Source organism: Piliocolobus tephrosceles, chromosome X (genome assembly GCF_002776525.5).
Source record: "Piliocolobus tephrosceles isolate RC106 chromosome X, ASM277652v3, whole genome shotgun sequence".
Classification (NCBI taxonomy): domain Eukaryota; kingdom Metazoa; phylum Chordata; class Mammalia; order Primates; family Cercopithecidae; genus Piliocolobus; species Piliocolobus tephrosceles.
In genome coordinates this window covers 45,505,108-45,522,248 of record NC_045455.1, presented here as the reverse complement: position 1 = coordinate 45,522,248, position 17,141 = coordinate 45,505,108, and positions in this window count along the sequence as shown.

Below are 17,141 nucleotides of genomic sequence, written 5' to 3'. Positions count from 1 at the left end.
TCTGCCATTTTGTCTCTTAATGCATACAGCCTTGAAGTTGCTTATCCCTGGTATCTGTGTTCATTTAACACTTTAGTGCAATAAGTGTGGACCACCAGGAAATGGCCTCTCTGTGGTGCTGGCTGCCAATTTATCACTTTTAGAGAGGCAATATGATAATCGATAATATGATCATTGCCAACCATAACCAGACATTCCTAGTGGGTTGGAGGAGAGCCCTTGCTCATGCCTAACTACCTGTAACAAGTATATAAGGTTTGTTTTAGTTTACATGCCCCCCAATTATATCCTAGATAGGAAAATGATATATGTCACATATTTCAAAGATTTTTCTGAAAAGAGGTAATATCAAGTGAAAAGACTGAAATTCAGGCAATCTGAGGCCCAGTTCCTGCACTGCCACTTGGCTATGAAAATTTTGTGAGGACGAAATGATTAAAATGATATTGAAAGCTGTCAACTCTTAAGCACTACAGAAGCATAGGTGATGCTGGTGATGAAGGATTAAAATAATAAACAAATGATTTTATCCTTCACTGAAAAAAAATGCCACATACTTTATTAGTCATGTATAAAAATAAACCCTAAAATAAGTATGAGTGTGTTAAGGCTTCCATTATAACTATTTAATGAATTAATAGAGTTGTGAAAAATAGAAATAAAGACAATGAATGGTATTTAATCAGTGAAGAATTATATTGCATGTCTTTGAAACACTGTACAAATCAGTATAAACCAAGGTGTTACTGGAAAGGGTTCTGTATTAGTCTGTTTTAATACTGCTATAGAGAAATGTCTGAGAGTGGGCAATTTCTAAAGAAAATAGGTTGCATTGACTCACAGTTCAGCATGGCTAGGGAGGCCTCAGGAAACTTACAGTCACCTTATAAGATGAGGCAGGCACGTCTTAGATGATGGCAATGTGAAGAGGGAATTGTCAAACACTTACAAAACCATCAGATCCAAGTCTTTGCTATTGTAAAGACTGCTGCAATAAACATACTTGTGCATATATCTTTATAATAGAATGATTTATAATCCTTTGGGGATATACCCAGTAGTGGGATTGCTGAGTCAAATGGTATTTCTAGTTCTAGATCCTTGAGGAATCACCACACTGTCTTCCACAATGGATGAACTAATTTGCACTCCCACCAACAGTGTAAAAGCATTCCTATTTCTCCATATCCTCGCCAGCATTTGTTGTTTCCTGACTTTTTAATGATGGCCATTCTAAGTGGTATGAGATGGTATCCCAATGCCCATCAGTGATAGACTAGATAAAGAAAATATGGCACATATACACCATGGAATACTATACAGCCGTAACAACAATGAATTCATGTCCTTTGCAGGGACATGGATGAAGCTAGAAACAATAATTCTCAGCACACTAACACAGGAACAGAAAACCAAACTCTGCATGTTCTTACTCATAAGTAGGAGTTGAACAATGAGAACACATACACACAGGGAGGGGAACATCACACTCTGAAACTTATAGTGGGGTAGGGGGCAAGGGGAGAGAGAGCATTAGGACAAATACCTAATGCATGCAGGGCTTAAAACCTAGATAATGGACTGATGGGTGCAACAAACCACCATGGCACATGTATACCTATATAGCAAACCTGCACATTCTACACATGTACTCCAGAAATTAAAGTAAAATAAAAACTAAAAAGAAAGGAAAAAGAAAACCATCAGATCTTGTGATAACACACTCACTATCAAAAGAACAGCATGAAGTAAGCCACTCCCATAATTCAATCACTTCCCACCAGGTCCCTACCTAAACACCTGGGCATTAAAATTCAAGATGGGATTTCAGTAGGGATACAAAGCTAAACCATATCACAGGCTGATTCAGACTCTAAGAGAAGGTTTTTGGATCTCACACACGACAGAATTCAGGACAAGTCCACAGAGTAAAGTGAAAGCAAGTTTACTGAGAAAGTAAAGGAATAAAAGAATGGTTACTCCACAAGCAGAGTAGCGGGATGGGCTGCTTGACCAAGTATATTTACAATTTTTTTTTACAATCATTTTTGATTATATGCTAAAGAATGGGTGCACTGTTAATGAGTTTCCTGGGAAAGGGGCAGGGAATTCCTGGAACTGAGGGTTCCTCCCCTTTTTAGACCAAATAGGGTAACTTATGGTGGTTGCCATGGCATTTGAAAACTGTCATGGTACTGACGGGAGTGTCTTTTAGCATGCTAATGCATTATAAATAGTGTATAATGAGCAGTGAAGATGACTAGAAGTCACTTTTGTCTCCATCTTAGTTTTGACAGGTTTTTACTGGCTTCTTTACTACATCCTGTTTTATCAACGGAGTCTTTGTGTAAGTATCATCTTCCACAAGAATCTCTATTAATATCTTTGAAGCAAAAATTATTCTTAAACTAAGAATGCTTTTGTTCTTAAGATATGAGGACATCAGGTATTTCCTGGGTCTGTTCAGTAAACATTATTAACTTGTTCCCTTAGCGGTAAATATTCTGTGACTAAGAATGCTTAACTCCTGAGAATGCAGCCCAGTAGGTCTCAGCCTCATTTTATTTAGCCCCTATTCAAGATGGAGTCACTCTGGTCAGAAGGCCTCTGCCAAGGGGGCTAGATAATAACAACTATAACAAAATACGAATATTGAACATTTCAGTTACATTAAAAGTCATCTTGTGATGTCTGTATTCCTGTATAGTATCATATCATTGCAAAAACCTGGCATAGGTCAGTATGCTGCTGAAAATAAATGCATAAATCAATGACCTGATTAGAAGGAATGAGTCACTATAGATGGGTTAGCAGACACAAAGAGCAAAGTCAGAACACTACTGTCTATTACATAGTAGAGAACCATCAAATGCTAACATATTTGTACCTGTCATTACAGCAAATTAAAAGACATCACTATAGGCGTAAAAGCATTAACATCCTGCTGTGGAGGTTGTGATGTAATTTGGTATATTGCCAAACAATAATACATTGTTTGCCAAGAGTTATAATTAGTGTGTCAATTGTAACATTTTATTCTAAGTTCTTCATATAAAAACTAAGAGTTAACTTCTCAGACCTAAAAATTATTGGACTTGTAGTTTGGCATAGGTCAGTATGCTGCTGAAAATAAATGCATAAATCAATTTAGGACAATCTTGGCAGAAATAGAAGTGTTCATAAAAATTTTGTTATTATCACTCAAAACATCTTTCTTGTTGTCTTCAATAATTTTATTTTATTTTACTTTAAGGCTATCTTATTTTATTAATTTATTTTATTTTTATTTTATTTTATTTCATTTTTCTGAGACAGAGTTTTGCTCTGTTGCCCAGGGTGGAGTGCAGTGGTGGGATCATAGCTCATTGCAATCTTGAACTCCTGGGCACAAGGGATCCTCCTGCTACGGCCACTCGAGTAACTAGGACTACAGGTGCATGCCACCATGTCAGGCTAGTTTTCAAATTTTTTGTAGAAATGGGGTTTTGCTTTGTTGCCCAGGCTTGTCTCAAACTCCTGGACTCCAGCAATCCTAACAATTTGGCCTCCCAAAGTGCTGGGATTACAGGTGTGAACCACTGCAGCCAGCCAAAAATTTTATAAATATATATTAAATTTTAAAAGTCTGCATGAGAAAACAAATGATGATGAAACTTTTTTAAGAGGAGTTATGGAAAAAATTTTAGAGATATCTCTTTAACTTAATTATACTTATTTTGATTCATCACTTTTATTTAGATTCAAAATTTTTAAAGCATAACATGAAATTGAAGGCTTATTATAGTGGCATTTCTGCAGTGCTAAAGTAATGATGATGATAAGGTTGATGCATTATTAAAGATATTTGGCACTAGGAGTTTTAAAAAAATGACTTTGTTTGCAGACCAAATGTGAAATTGTTGCTTGGCACATAAGCTAATGACCCAAACTAGCTGGCTTGAGTCTGATTCAATATCATCTTGTCAGCATTCTCCTCCTCTGCCAATACAAGAAAACAAAGCAATTCCCTAAAGGAGGGGGGAAAAATGACAAGTTGTTTCCTTAGTCACATGCTACATTGTGGTCAGGTCTCCATTGTCAAAGTAAAACTGACATCATCTGATACAAAGCTGTGAAGGACAGAAACAGTTTTCTAATGGCTCATATCAGTGACATGAATCAAAGAGAGTTCAGTAGAAAAATATATTGGATTTTACAAAATAAGTATGTTTTTCTATAGGCATAGTTTGAGAAATAATCAAGTTCCCCAATACAAACTAGGAAATTATATTCTTCTACTTCAAAATAATAAGAAACATTAACAACTCTTGCAAAATTACTGTGTAACAATAGAGTGGAAGAAGGAATATGATTTTAGTCAGCAAGTGAATACCACCCACAGAAATATACTGTAGATATATTTTCCCAAATCTTAACTATTAGATCAATGTTCTAACTTTTCAAGCTTCATATCACTTTTACAAGATTGGTCCCTAGTATACCTTCATTAGGGCACATCTTTGGAATTGACATGGAAAAATACAACTCAAAACAACAAGTGCACATGACATAGAGATGCTTAAAAATGAAAAATATATTTAAAATGTCTAGGTAGCTGTGGAAGTTCTTTGGCCTCCGTTTGTTTATAGATAAAATGTTGGACTCTAAATCTAATTCTAGCTTTAGCAATTAATCATGTACCAGCTTTGGAGATCAGCATAAATATTTTTAATAAGATTTTTTAATGTATAGAAAATTTGTAGTTAGTATAGTTTTCATATATGCAATACTAACTTCACCCGTTATTAATAGATTAGCATGGTAACTTTGTCACAATTAATAAACAAATAGTGATATATTTTCATTAACTGAAGTCTGTACTTTATTTAGATATCTTTCATTTTTTTTCTAATGTCCTTTTTTTCCATTCCAAGATCCCATCCAGGATACTACACTATATTGAGTCATTGTGCCTTCTTAGCCTCCTCTGAGCCATTTCTCAGGCTTTCCTTTCTTTTGATGACCTTGACAAGTTGAGGAGTACTGACCAGATATTTTGGGAATATTCTTCAATTTTGAATGGCCAGATTTTTTTTTTTTCTCATGATTAGACAGAAGTTACATATTTTGGAAGGGAAGGCCAAAGAGATAAAGTGTCATTTTCATCACAGCATATTAAAGGTACAAACTGGCAATATGACATATTACTGTTGATGTGGACCTTGATCATCTGGCTACATTAGTATTTGTCAGGTTTCTCCATTGTAAAGTTACAGTTTTTCCCCTTTGTCTACCGCAGTCTTAGAAAATAAGTCCCTATGTACAGCCCACACTTAAGGAATGGGGAGTTATGCTCCACCCTCTTGAGGGCAGAGAAAATAGATGGAATTTTTTGGATTTATTTTGCACAAACAATGCGGCTATTCTCCCACTTTTATTCAATCATTTGTTTATATCAGTATGGACATATGGATATTTATTTTATACATGGCATTTTAATTCAATTCTACTTGTTTTGTTGTTGTTCTTGTTCTCATTGTTCCAGCTTTGGGCGCTGGGAATTTTTTGGATAGCTCTTGTGCTTTTTGTCATACTGGTATTATTGTGTGTGTTTTTTTTTTAATTGAGTACTGTGCCGCCTTCTGATATTAGAAGATGCTCCAGAATCATGTGATATGTTCCATTATCTAACCCTAGAATTAGCCATGTCCCCGAAGGGTTCCAGTTTCTTGTATTGGAGAATAGTATAGAAACCAGGATGTGGGTTATTGGTGTCAGCATAATGTTTAACACACTGGAAGATACAAAAGAGGTATGAGCGATTTTTACAGCAAGTGATATTGATAATGTGATCAATGAAGCAGATTATATCCAGATTATAAATAAACTTGAATACTAATCAAAATAAATTAGATGGAATATGATGGCTTATAAAAATTCAGGGTCTTTTTTTATGAAGCAGATAAGTGACATCATAAAAACATGGACTAACATAACTAATACACATCATGGATGTAATAAATAAACCTGATGCATAATGCATGTTTTATATATGAGAACAGTGTTAAAACCTGGAAGTTTGATATTCCTTGAGTATAGCTTATTGCTTGCAAAAGAGAATGTCTCCTTGCATAACCTGATTTATCTGTCCCAACTTATCACTCATGCACTCATTATTTTACTTATTTACTCATTCCTGTTTCAAAGAACTATGTGTTAAAATTTTGATTCACTTTAACTTATTTGTTGAGAATCTAATGGTTACTTGAAAATTAAGTCAAGTTTTTAAAACGTCCATACTCCTAAAACCTTGTATTTCAGTGAAAAGAAGACAAAAAATAAATACTCAAATGCTAGAGAGTATGAGGTTGCACTACATTAAAAAATGGTTAATAGAAAATGATTGTGAAATGAAATATTTGGGAGAGTATGATCACTTAAGACTTTCTTGTGATGCTACATTTATGCAACGAACACACGAGTATGGTGCATAGTACATGGAACCATAAGAATATTGGTGCTGACATGTAGTCCATTGGTTGGTTTCAGGAGCATGTTTGGAGTGGGAGAGCAAAAACAAGGGTGGTAGAAATGAGGCAGGTTAGGGAGCAAATCATTAACAACTTTATTAACTGCTAGAAGAACATTAGATTCTTTCTAAAAGTGAAGGAAGGACATTGGAAAGATTTGAGTAAAGAAGTTACATGATCTTATTTATATATGTAGATATACCTATCGATCTATCTAATCTATCTATCTATCTATCTATCTATCTATCTATCTATCTATCTATCTATCTATCTTTCTTTTTATTATATGTAATTCCTGTTCTTACTGGGAAAAAAATTCTAGAGATTGGGAACAAGCAGAAAAGCAGATAAATTATTTAGAATATTATTACAGCAACCCAGGCAGTGGATTATAAAGGATTGGATGAGCCTGTCAGTGACAAAGGGAGTGAAAAGTACTCAGATGTATAATTTATAGAGCATATTTTAAGATAGTGTACACTTAAAGAAGACTGGGTAGGGTTTTCCAATGGTTTGGCTAAGAAATGAGAGAGAAAGAGAGGAAGCACATCTTTAACCCTTATCCTCTTTCCAAAAATGAGAAAAATTAGGGAAGAAGCAGTTGTTGAGGAGGCATCTTCTCTGTGCCAGGCATTCTGCTAGACCCTAGACATAAAATGATTAACGAAGCTCACAAAAATCTTATGTACTCACAATTTAGCTGGGGAGACTGGTGTTTAATAATAGACAGATAGTAAGTAATTACCAACTATGATAAGAATAAGGGAAGGAGGGTAGTTATAAAATTTAAGTTAGAAAGTAAGAAAATAGCTCCTTGAGAAATGATTTTGAATTTGAACTCTAGCGATGTAAAGATGAAAAAAAAAAGAGATCACAAATGAAGGCTAGGAAGCAGCGAGGAGCATGACAGAGGAGGGCTGGCATGGAAGATGAGGCTGAACTGCCCTGTGGGTGGAATAAAACAGAGAAATTCATTACATGTATTTTTATGTGAGTATATTTAAAATAGAATGTGTGTATAAGTATGTATGTTAAGCTGTAAATGTGTGTGGAGACTTGACTCTTTCTCTAAATAATTTGTTGAAACTCTTATTTGTTAAAAGAATCTATTAATGGGCCCTATAAAAATTAGCTTGGTAATTATTTTCTTATTAAAATGCAACCATTTATTCTATCCTTTATTATCCATTAGTTGTCTAATTATATCCTAATTAAAATAATAAATGATAGCTGTCAAAATCATTTATATGTTCTAGATACCAAAAGCCCAGCATGGCAGACTGAATAAATATCTTCAGTGGGTTCCTCTCATCTGTCTCTCAACAACAAAGCATGAAAAATGAAAGGTTTACCTAAAAGACAATACTTACATTAAGATTTATATATTCTTGCTTCTGTGTGTATGCTTCTCAATTAGGTATATTTCTCTATGTATTAAAAAAGATTTCATAAACTTCCATATGACTTTTTCATTATTACATGTAATACCTCAAATCTAAAGATTTGGTAACATTTTACAATTTGCATTTTGTAGAGAATATATTTTTCTCCTGAATGTAACAGGATCAAATCTAAGCAGACAAAAGGGGAAGTGGATCTATTTTTAAAGCCATATAGTTAACACACCTTTACAATGGATGTGTAGGAAAAGTCATCCCTTACATAACACCTTCCAATTGCTGACACCTCACTGCCATTTTGCTCATTATATCTCAAGTGAAAGATTTGCATGCAAGCTCAAAGCATAGAAAACGTGTCAGGGAAGTTCCTAATAGCTGAAAATATTCCATTTGTCAGAGCCTGGCCTGGACTAAAAGGACACAGATTCAAGGTATTGCTGAGGCTGTAGTTGGGTATGTTCAGGAGTGTAGAAATAATAAGAACTCCTTTCCTTTTTTACTGGTTCTGAGGAATCTTGTTTCATTACATTCCTTCCCTCAGACTATTGAGACGATCAATGTGTATATATCATTTGTTTTTCAGAAAGAGAAAGTGTATTCTAGTGGTTATCCAGGTTTCCACATAAAGGTGAGACATCACTACTGTCATGATCCTTGGAAAGCAGTGATTGTTCAAGTCTCCATGGTCAAAGGGTTTGCATAGGGAAAAACTATTTGAAAAGTAATTCGTCCTTAAAAAGATTCATTTGGAGCTCATATCCCGTTTCAAGGAACATAGGAAGGAATGCCATGAAATTCTACAGACCTTGCTTTATAAGGGAAATAACCAAATCAAAATTTTAATAGATTCTAATAAAAGTTAGATTTTAGTAGAAAAGATTTTCAGAAAGGTGCATTTTCAGATGATTCTTTGTATTCAGTAGATTCGACTTATTCTAAATGCAACACCTCTCACCATTCAGACCATGGAATAAACAACAAACATGACTAAACATACTATCTTTTTTAGTGACAGCTTCATTTAGGGAACTTTCTGGGAATTGATTCTGTTAATATAAACATTGGGATATTCTGATATTCATGCTGTCTGTGAATCGAGACATGTTTTGTGTTTTTGCTTTTTCATGTCATATCTTTATGCCATTTATTATCTTGCCTTGTTGCACTGACTAGGAATTCCAGTAGGGTGTTGAATCAGTGTAGTAAGAATGATATTATTATGTTTCTGATCTTATTGTGAAAACTATCCATCTTTACTATTAAGTCTGATATCCTGCTATTCCAAATTTGCTGAGAGTTTTTACCATGAATGGATGTTCATTTTTACAAGATTTTTTTTTTAATATCTTTTGACATGGTCATATTTTTCTTCTTTAGTCCATTATGTGATGAATTACAATAATTGGTTTTCAAATCTTGAATCAGTCTTTCTTTGGGTATAATTTGTTCTTTTTTTCTAATTTCTTAGGATAAGAGTTCATATTATTGAACTTACTGGCTTGAGACTTTTATCTTTTCTAACAGCATCTATTCTATAAATTTACACCTAAGCAGTGATTTAGGTGTCACAGATCCTACCAGTTCTGATACTGTGTACAGTGAGTCATCACTTAACATCTCCTAAAGGTTCTTTAAAACTGCAAATTTCAGCAAAATGATGTATAAGGAAACCAGTTTTACCACAGGCGAATTTATACAAACAAGAGTTAAGTTCCTATAATATATGTTTCCTGGCCACAAAAAACATCTGTAAACTTCTGAATAAAGACCAAAACATTCCTCATATTAGTCATTCAAATCAATGTGAGCTATACGTGCAGTTTAAAAAGATTAATTAAAACAAATAAGGTAATTATCCACCCAGTTATTTCAGTTCTGGGTAGTAAGCAGCTGGATCCTATCCCTGCAGCTCATGGTACAAGGCAAGAACCACCCTGGACAGGATGTCATCCCATCACAGGGCACACTCACACACACACACACACACACACACATGCACAAACATCACACATTCACACTGGAATGCTTCCAAGAAGTGAAAATTCACCTAATGTGCAGATCGTTAGGAATTGAGAGGTAACCAGAGTACCCAGAAAGAAACAACGCAGACATGGGGTGAATGAGCAAACTACACAGAGAGTGAATCAATTTTTTTCCTCTAATCAACATTATAACACAAGATTTTGAACAAAACAACTATTTAAGAACCTGCTGCTGTATTTTCCTTTTCATTTAGTTCATGTGTTATAACTTTGCTGGACACTTTCTCTTTGACTCAGGGGTTATTTAGAATGGTTTTAAATTTCCAAATATGTTTGAGTTTTCAAGATATCTAATTACAGAATTCTATTTTAATTATATTATTTTCAGAGAATAACTTTACTAATATGGTGTGGCTGTGTCCCCACCCAAATCTCGCCTTGAATTATACTAATCCCCACATGTCAAGGGTGGGGACCAGGTGGAGATAATTGAATCATAGGGGCGGTTCCCCTATCCTGTTCACTACTGTTATGGTAGTGAATAAGTCTCATAATATCTGATGGTTGTGTAAATTGGAGTTCCCCTGCACAAGCTGTCTCTCCTGCCACCACAGAAGACATGACTTTGCTCTTTCTTAGTCTTCCACCATGATTATGAGGCCTCCCCAGCCTTGTGTGACTTTGAGTCCATTAAGCCTCTTTTTCTTTATAAATTATCCAGTCTTGGGTATTTCTTCATGAAATTAAGTTTGAAAATGGACTAATATACTTACTATTATATTTATCCTTTAACATTTCTAAATTGTTTTTAAAATACGTGGTCGATTTTAGTGTGTAATTTGTGTGTCCCTATAAAAAATGTTCACTATACTCTTGAAATAATATTTCTTGAAGTTCTCTGTATATATTGATTAGGTTATGTTGTTTGATAATCTTTATATCTTCTATGTTTGTACAATAATTTTCTGTCTTCTTGTTCAATCAATTACTAAGAGAAGAATGTTAAAGTCTCTAGCTAAAATTGCAGCTGTGTCTATTCATCTCTCAGTTCTAACAGTTTTTGCTGTTTTTATTTTGAAAATCTGATACTAGGTAAATACCTGTTAGTATTGCTATGTCTTAGAGATTTAACTTCTATGTGATTATATAATACCTCTTTTCATCCATGGTAAGTCTTCATTGTTCTAAAGTCCAATTTTTCTGATACTAGCATAGATATTCCAGCTTTCATCTGGTCAAATTTGGTATGGTATATTTTTCTCCATCATTATATTTTTGACCTATGGTTACATTTAAATCAGCTTTCTTTTAGACAGTACATATTTGGATCTTGCTGTTTTTCTTTTTTATCAAATCTGACAACTCTATTAATTAGTATATTCATACTGCTCTAACTGAAAGTGTTGATTAATATGGTTGGATTAAGTTCAAATTGCCAGTTGTTTTTATTTTGCCATCTGTTCTTTATATATTTTATCTTCTTTATGTCTTTTCATAGGGTAAATGAGAATTTTATGTTTCAATTTTATCTCCATTATAGACTTGTTATTTTTACTCATTCAAATATCATTTTAATGGTTGCCCTTGAGTTTATACATCTTTATTTAGTCAGTGTCTATCTATAATAACAGTTGATATATAGCATTAAGGACTTGTAACACTATATTGACAATTTCTACCTCTCATTATTAGTGCTAGTGTTATCATATATTTTTACTTTAACAAATAACATGAACTAGCACTATGATTCTAATGATTTTGCTTTAGACAATCACTTACCTTTTGGAGTGGTTTAAACTATACATAATTTATTTTTATTTATTCCATTTCTAGTGCTCTACATTTCTTCATGTTGATCCAAGATTTCTTTTTTATTTAATATTGTATTTTCATGAAAGACTTTCTATAAATATTCTTATAGTACACACTTGTTAGCAATATATTTTCTCGGAGTTTTGGTTGTTTGAGGTCTTACTTTTTCCTACTGTTCTGAAATACATTTTTGCCTGGCATTCTGAGTTGACAGTATTTTTCATTTGTTTCAGAATTTTTAGACAACATGTCACTGTCTTCTGACTTGCATGGGCTATGATAAGAAGCCAGCTTGTCATTATTATCTTTTTTTATATGTTTGTAAATGTGTATTTCTTCCCTGTGTGCCTTGAAGATTTTCTGTTACTGTTTGGATTAAAGGAATTCGAATATGATTTATGATATAGTTTGGATGATGTCCCCACCCAAATTTCATATAGAAATGTAACCCCCAAAGATAGAAATGGAGGCTGACAGGAAGTGATTGAATCATGGGAGCTGATTTCTCATGAATTGTTTACTGCCTTCCCCTTGGTACTGTCCTTGCAATAGTCAGTGATTTCTCATGAGACCGGGTCATTTAAGTCTGTGGCATCTCCCTCCTCCCTCTCATTCCTGCTTTTGCCCTATGACACTCCTGATCCCCCTTCACCTTTTGCTATGAGTGTGGGCTCTCTTGAGGATTCTACAAAAGCAAATGCTGCTATGCTTCCTACAAAGTCTACAGAAGCATAAGTCAATTAAACCACTTTTCTTTATAAATTACCTAGTTTCAGGCATTTCTTTATAGCAATGTGAGAATGGACTAATACAATACACATGTATACATTTTGTTGTTGATATTTCCAGGTGTTCTCTGAACATATTTGATCTATGATAATTGTCTTTTGTTAATGTTTGCAAATTTTCAACCATTATATTTCAAATACTACTTCTGCTGAATTCTTTCTCTCTCTTGCTCTTCTGGAATTTCAATAACATATATTAGGCTGTTTGATATTGTCCCACAACTATGAATTTTTACTTTTTTATTCTTTTATTTGTTTTGTTTCAACTTGGTAAATATCTACTGACCTATCTTCAAGCTTGACTAATTATTTCTTTAACATTAGTCAAGTAATTCATTGAAGGTGTCCTTTACCTCAATTATCTTTTTAAATAATTTTATTTTTAGCATTTCTGTTAAGCTTGTTATTATAATTTTCATCTCTCTGTCAAAATTATTCATCTATCATACACACAGCCCATGTTTTCCATTTGAGCCTTTAACATGTTAATGATAGCTATTTAAAATTCTCTATAGGCACCCAAATATTTTATATATAGGTATTGTTATTCTGATTGCTTTGTCTCTTGGCAGTGGGTTTTCTTGCCTTTTAATTGTCATTAAAAAAAAAAATTAACCTGGAAATCTTTATAAGACAGAAAAAACCTGAGATTAATATATTTTATGCCCTCAAAATGAACACGTCTTTCTTCTGTTAGTATTTTTAGCGTGAGGGTTGCAGTCAATCTAGTAAGAAATGCGACTGGATTTGGGCATTATTATTGCTATGGTATCCTCAGCGCAGCACAGGCTTCATGTTTTTTCTAGTTTACTATGTATTTTCAGGTAGGAGTTCATTTGCCAGAGATTATTCTCAATCATCCCCTCCTTCAGCTTTAAGTGTTTTGCTTGTCATTTGATGCTTGTTAGCTTAATGATGGGGTGGTGAAGGAGTTCTCTGTCATGATTAAGCTTCAGACTTAGATGAGCCCTGGGATCCTGAGTATCAGAGATATGGCCTTCTCAGTGGCCCTGACTCTTCCTGACATAAAGTTCTGGGCAGAACATGTATTCCTGATCTTCCTTCAAAACTAAAATCTTCTTTTATTTGCTTCCCTCAGCTACACAGTGTTTACTCCAGTAATCTAAGAGCAACACGCAGTATTTCCTATTCTCTGTAAATTAAGGCTTTTGTTCTAGAAGGATGTATCAAGAACAGTGTCGGGTCTGAAATTATATTCACTTAAAACTAACGAGTGAGATTGCCTCAATTTCATAAATGTGTTGAGAAACCTTGGTCAGAGGCAAAAGACTGTTTTATCCACAAATGAGCAAACAGCCTGAACTTTAATGTCCACATTTTTTCTTACTGCCCCACTCCTGAATCCGATGCGGACAACACAACGGGCAGCTAGGTGTTACAGGTAAGAAATCTAGAACTTAGAAACTGTGTTAGTCTGTTTTGCATTGTTATAAAGGAATACCTAACTTGTAGAGAAGAGGTTTATTTGGATCATGGTTCTGTAGTTTGTGCATACATGGCATCAGCCTTCACTTGGCTTCTGGTGAGGCCTCAGGAAGTTTTCAGTTACAATTACCATAGCCTAAGAGTTTGATTTGAATCCATATTCAGCAAATTGTTGGATCATTCTTATTTCTCCCTGGAAAATCACATGTTTACACACCACAATACCTTCATTAATTCTAAATTGACATTACAAACTCAGCTAAAAATTCAGCTTTTAAAAACGCACTATTCATGGATGTCTCGTATAATTTTAGGTAATGATTTAATTCCTTCATCATGTACCTGTAAATTGTTTCCCAAATTCAATGATAACTTTATTATCAATTCACAGATGTGACACCATTTTTTCTAAGTAGAATATTCGCAAGGTAAATAAAATGCTTTGACATTTAGGTACTTTGACATTTTCCATTGATATTAATGATGCTATAAAATTGTCATGAAGACTGCCATTTACCCATAGAGTAATGCTTATTAATTATAAATGTTATGTAATCCATTTTAGATGTAAAATGTGATGTGTTCTTTTTATTTTGCGTTCTGATTAAATCTAAATCAGTACACAAACAGAGTCATTATAAACTCAAATGTGAACTTTAAATAGGATTTTTACCTCAGGGATTTGCAAGCCAGAAAAAATATGAAGGCATTGAAAAAATCAGAAACACACACACACAGGTACATATATACACTTTTGTGTGTATATATACATATATACGTATATATGTGTATGTTTATATGTAAAGCTGCTGTGTTTTTCAACATTCAATATATATGTGTATGTATATGTGTATATATGTGTATATATATGTTTTCCCTAAGGAATAGCATTGCTTTTGTGAATTTCATGCCTCACCATATATATTGAAGGAAAAATGAAGGTGAAATTGTTCAGATTACTATCATGGGAAGTTTTACTTGAATGTGTGATTAGATTAAATGCAAATAGAAAAAAAAAAAAAAAAAAACCTTTCCTATGGGGCAAGAACATAAATATTTAATGAACCTCTTTTCAAAGAAGAATTATTTGACACGATGTATTTCAATAGAGGCTGACAAAACAGGCTTGAGTTGTGAACCTGACTTGAGCCAGAACTGAACAGAGCCTTACCACTTTGGAAATACTTTTCTATAGCGTTTTGAAAGTATGCAAATTGGAAAAGATTGTATTTTATCTTTATATTTTCTTTAATATTCCTTTTTGTTTGCTGTGCATGAGCTTCCAAGATATATTTATATTGATTAATTTCCTCACATATAATAATATTAGCTTATATTTTGGATTCATAGACTTTACTATGTTAACATGATGAGTCCCATGAATGATGTTGAAAAACACAGCAGCTTTACATATAAACTCTAAATTTGGGATTTTCTATTTTTGTAAGCCTATGATGATTACATTTAAAATCCATGTTTATTTTCAAATGTAGGAGTCATTTATTTTGATCTCTATCCTGTGTTTTCTGTAAAATAGAGAGCAAAACATGGTTTAAAGATTATTTTTGTAGTTTATCTTTCTGCTTCTGGTATTATTAAAATTGTAAAATTGCTCTATTTTATTTCTAATAAATGTAAGACATAACCTGAAATACTCACATACATAGAATTAAAAAAAACAGTGGCCTGTAAAAGAAACTTAGAAATCATCTAGAAATGATCATTTCTAAGTAAAAGAAGTCCCAGAGTGTGAGTTGAAATTTAAAAATTAAAACATGATATTTTTACTCTTCACAATATTACTGATTTGACTACAGAAGAATGATGTAATATGACCTGTGTTTAATGTTATTTTTATTTTGTTTTAATTAATTAATGTATTTATTTTTTTTCTTTCCAACTTTTATTTTGGTTCCGGGGTGCATGTGCAGGTTTGTTACATGGGTAAATTGCATGTTGCAGAGGTTGAGGTTACAGATTATTTTATCACTCAGGTAATCAGCATAGTACCCAATAAGTAGTTTTTGGATCCTTATCCTTCTCCCCTCCAGCCTTAAGTAGGCCCTGGTGTCTACTTTTCCCTTCTTTGTATCCATGTGTACTTAATGTTTAGCTCCCATTTATAAGTGAAAACGTAGTATTTGATTTTCTGTTCCTGCATTTAGAATAATTGCCTTTGGCTCCATCTATGTTGCTGCAAAGGACATGATTTCATTCCTTTGTATGGCCACATTGTATCCCATGGAGTATATGTATCACATTTTCCTTATCCAGTCCACTATTGATGAGCTTCTAGGTTGATTCCATGTCTGTGTTATTATGAATAGTGATGAGAATAACATATGAGCACATGTGTCTTTATGGCAGAATGAATTATATTCCTTTGGGTATATATCCAGTAATGGGATTGCTGGATTGAATGGTAGTTGTTTTAAGTTTCATAAGAAATTTCCAGAATGCTTTTCACAGTGACTGAACGAATTTACATTCCCATCCGCAGTGTATGATCATTCTCTTTTCTCTGCAACCTCATTAGCATCGGTTATTTTGTTACTTTTTAATAATTGTCATTCTGACTGGTGTGAGATGGTATCTCATGGTTTTGATTTACATTTTTGTAGTGATTAGTTATGTGGGCATTTTTTCACATGATTGTTAGCCATACGTGTGTCTTCTTTTAAGAAGTGTCTGTTCATGTCTTTTGCCCATTTTTTGATGAAGTTGTTTGCTTTGTGTTTGTAAATTTAAGTTTCTTATAGATTCTGGATATTAGACCTTTGTTGAAAGCATAGTTTATATGTGAGAAATTGTCATTGCAGAACTGTCTGTAGTTTGTATGCTTCAAAAGACAATCAACTAATTGAGAATATTTGTGAAAGCTAACAAGGTAATACTAAGACAGATGCTCTTAATGTGTAGAGTAAATGAAATTTCTAATGATGAGGTTAGATTCACTTTCAAATGAGAAGCACAATTATAATATTACTGGAATGAATGTATATGTCAAAATTAACTAATGGTAACTCTGTGTATAAGTCATCCATATATAGTGGTTCTGAATTTTATGAACTATTTCTACTTTTTCCAAAATTTCAAGTAAAAGAATCTCATTAAGAAAAATTTCAACTAGAATGGCTCGAAATATACTACTCTGTTAAAAAAGGAATAAATAAGAATTATATTTGGTTAAATCTTCCAGTTCAC